This window comes from Mandrillus leucophaeus, unplaced genomic scaffold, assembly GCF_000951045.1.
Source record: "Mandrillus leucophaeus isolate KB7577 unplaced genomic scaffold, Mleu.le_1.0 Scaffold97, whole genome shotgun sequence".
NCBI classification, from domain to species: Eukaryota; Metazoa; Chordata; class Mammalia; order Primates; family Cercopithecidae; genus Mandrillus; species Mandrillus leucophaeus.
The window spans coordinates 1,882,395-1,886,697 of NW_012110585.1; positions in this window are offsets into that span (position 1 = coordinate 1,882,395).

Here is a 4,303-nt window from a genome sequence, read left to right on the forward strand (position 1 = left end):
CGCCCAAATAATATCATTCTTATTATATTATTGCAGTGTACCTCTGAAAGGTTTTCTTTTAGTAAACTCTTTCTGATTATTTATACTTGCTTTGAATTCACATGACCAATAAGCACCTGACTATTCTCAAAATCTATCAAGAACCACTAAGCTCCTGTCTTAATCTGTGTCTCTGTCACACGAGAGCTCCCCCTTCCTCTAATAATGGTCCCCCTTGGTAGGTGTTTTCTTCAGGTCTCCTCTAACTCTTGAAGTCTGAATAGTGATGATTATAAGCTCTCCAATGTTAATCAAGGCTTACAATATTAAGCCAGCCAAATCTATAAAATCTTGGTGTAATTAAAGTTAAGCACCTCTTTTTGTGCTTGAAAAAAGCCATAATGATGCTCTTGCTCTTTAGAAAGTGTTGGCTGAAGTCTATAGATTTTCAATGAGTTAAAATTTCCCAAGATTTGTTTCTCAGAGGGCCAAAAGAAAGACGATAAAAAGGACTTGAGAGTACTGCATTGGCAGGAATTGTAAAGATAATTACCCATATTAGTCACCTTTTATCCATTTTCTTTCCCTGTTTTATTCTAAAAAAAAAAAAGAAAACGAGAAAGAGAATCCAATATACCACTCTGTGATAATGGAACAGATCCCCGCATGAACTAAGTACACCTGAGATACAAATCCAAATGGCACTGCTCTAGCTGCCAGCTGATGTTCACATATTCAGTTCAAGTTAGGAACTGACACGGCCCTGTGTATAGATGCCTATCAGGAGTATTCATTAAACCTTCATCTTCAGTGCCCTTGGGTTGGCTTGGAGCTCTCTCGAGGGAGTTTATGGTATGATTGTGAGCACTCTGCTTACAGAACGCAACCAACTATGCTGCATTCTGTCTGCTTCCAGTAGCACAGGGGCTTGGGCAAGCAGAGAGCAACTCCACCAGTACTTGCAATGCCATTAATACCATTCAGCATTTAGAATGAGGTCTGGGTAATCAATGACAGTACTTCATGAATATACACTGCATCTTACTGGCTGATTAGTTTTTATGAGATGTCTCTAATGTTTTCAGTGTTGTACAAAATAACAGAACTACTGTTGTTGAAGATGTAATTCCATGAAGCCTTCGATATAGTAGACTTGGTGTATATTTGCAAACCTCAACATGTGAGGACCCATAGCAAGGGCTTACATTCAAAATATGTAATAACCTGTGTGACCTGGCCACATATCAGTCAAGAAGTCAGCCAACAACTGACATGTGGCCCCTCTTCTACTTTTTGGCTGAACATCAAGCCCTGCTTGTGTTGGATTCAGTGTTATAGGACTTCTACCATAGACTAATTACAAGCCCTAGCACCCAAATGAGGAGACTAAGTCATCTTGAGGTCTTACATACAGAGGTAGATACAGAATAGTACCTACAGGCGGAAGGAGTGTAAAAAATTATCTTTGGCTGGGTGCAGTGGCTTATGCCTGTAATCCCAGCACCTTGGGAGGCTGAGGTGGGCAGATCAGGAGGTCAGGAGTTTGAGACCAGCCTGGCTAACATAGGGAAACTCTGCCTCTACTAAAAATACAAAAATTAGCTGGACGTGGTAACAGGTGCCTGTAATCCTTGGGAGGCTGAGGCAGGAGAATTGCTTGAACCCAGGAGGCAGAGACTGCAGTGAGCTGAGATCGTGAAACTGCACTCCAGTCTGGGCAACAGAGTATGACTCCGTCTCAAAATATATATATATATATATATATTTGTGGTCCCTTATTGAACTCTGAATTTTTGAAAGGATAGCATCTCTTGCCAGAGGAAAAAATTTCCATTGTAGCAACTCTCTACAATTGTGTTCACATGTACTTTAACTTAGCATATATTTTGGCAAAACATTTTGAAGAAAGGGATAAAATTCTGCCACTGGAGAGAGAACTCATTTTGCATAATGCAGTAGTTTAGGCCAGTCTGATAAGTTCCGGTATACCAGAAGACAGAGCCATGCTGGTCTCACGAAATTCGGGTGCACATGTACATATTTTCTTTTCTTTTTCTTTCTTTCTTTTTTTTTTTTTTTTTGAGATGGAGTCTCGCTCTGTCTCCCAGACTGGAGTGCAGTGGTGCGATCTCAGCTCACTGCAAACTCTGCCTCCCGGGTTCACGCCATTCTCCTGCCTCAGCCTCCCAAGTAGCTGGGACTACAGGTGCCTGCCACCACGCCTGGCTAATTTTTTGTACTTTTAGTAGAGACGAGGTTTCACTGTGTTAGCCAGGATGGTCTCGGTCTCCTGACTTCGTGATCCGCCCGTCTTGGCCTCCCAAAGTGCTGGGATTACAGACGTAAGTCATCGCCCCAGCAGGGCTCCATTCTTTTGACTTAATTACCCTCTGCCAACGACCCCATCTTTAAAAATCATCCCATTGGGATTAGAAATTTTTTTTTTTTTTTTTTTTTTTAGATAGTGTCTCACTCTGAGTGTCTCACTGTCACCCAGGCTGGAGTGCAGTGGTGTGATCTTAGCCTACTCTAACCCCTGCCTCCTGGGTTCAGGCTATCTTCCCACATCAGCCTCCTGAGTAGCTGGGACCGCAGGCACGCACCTCTGCATCCAGCTAATTTTTCTTTCTTTTTTTTTTTTTTTTGAGATGGAGTGTGGCTCTGTCACTTAGGCTGGAGTGCAGTGACGTGATCTTGGCTCACTGCAAGCTCTGTCTCCTGGGTTCACGCCATTCTCCTGACTCAGCCTCCTGAGTCACTGGGACTACAGGCACCCGCAACCACGCCTGGCTAATTTTTTTGTATTTTTAGTAGAGATGGGGTTTCACCGTGTTAGCCAGGATAGTCTCAATCTCCTCACCTTGTGATTTGCCCGTCTTGGGCTCCCAAAGTGCTGGGATTACAGGCGTGAACCACCGTACCTGGCCCCAGCTAATTTTCTAGGGTTTCACTATGCTGCCTAGGCTGGTCTTGAACTCGTGGGCTTAAGCAATCTGCCTGCAGGCTTAGGATTTCCACATATAAATTTTGAGGAGCGACAAACATTCAGTCCATAACACCCACTGTTTTATATAATCTACTAAAAAAATAAGACTTAAAAATTAAGCTTATCTTTCGAATTACAATAAAAAATAATAAGGTTTTGAAGTTCATCAAGAAACACAAAATAAACTAAAATGCTTACACAGGTACACTCAGGTGACAAAGATATAAAGAAAAACAAGGAAATAATTATCACATAAAAGTCAGGATAGTGGTTACCATAGGAGAAGAAGAAAAGGAAGCCACAGCGGGGATTCTGGGGTGCTGAGAATGCTCTCTTTATTTAGATGAAGCTTAGGTGTTGAATAATAATCTGCTAAAATGTACACTGGTGTTTTGTGCAATTTCTCTGTGTATGCTGTATTTCATAATTTAAAATGTATTAATTGTTCAATTATTACCAAAAATTGCAATGGACTGGGCTGGAGGAGGGGATAACAGAGTGAAAGCACTGTCCGGGCATGGTGGCTCATGCCTGTAATCCCAGCACTTTGGGAGGCCGAGGCGGGTGGATCATGAGGTCAGGAGATCAAGACCATCCTGGCTAACATGGGGAAACCCTGTCTCGACTAAAAATACAAAATATTAGCTGGGCGTAGTGGCGGGAGCCTGTAGTCCCAGCTACTCGGGAGGCTGAGGCAGGAGAATGGTGTGAACCCAGGAGGCTGAGCTTGCAATGAGCCAAGATCGTGCCACTGAACTCCAGCCTGGGCAACAGAGCGAGACTCCGTCTCAAAACAAACAAATAAACAAACAAACAAAAACAGAGTGAAAGCACAGAGATGAGGCTGAAAATTATTACAGTAGTCCAAATATATGATGTTGGTGATTTGAATTAGATTGGTGGTGGAAGAAATGGTACAACAGGCCGATTCACGCTGTATTTACAGGATTGAGTTTCTAGGACTTTCTGGTGGCTTAGCTGTGGATGTGGTGGAATGGAAGATGTTAATGAATAAAACAGAGATATTAAGGGAGACACTTAGGGTCCTGGACTTACCAAATGGGTGAAGGAATGGCTCCATTTACTAAGATGGAGGAGACAAGGATGAAAACAGATTTTGAGAGAAAGAAAGAGTAATTTGGTTATAGGTATGTTAAATGTAAGATGCTTCCAGACACGGAAGTAGAGATGCTGAGTAGGTAGTTGGAGACATATTCCACGGATTAAGGAATAAGTCCAGGCTGAAATAATCTTTTGGACCAAAGAACATTTCTTTAATTTTCTAGAATATGACTTCAATGTATCTTTTACCTTTTGTTTATATTACCAATCCTATGG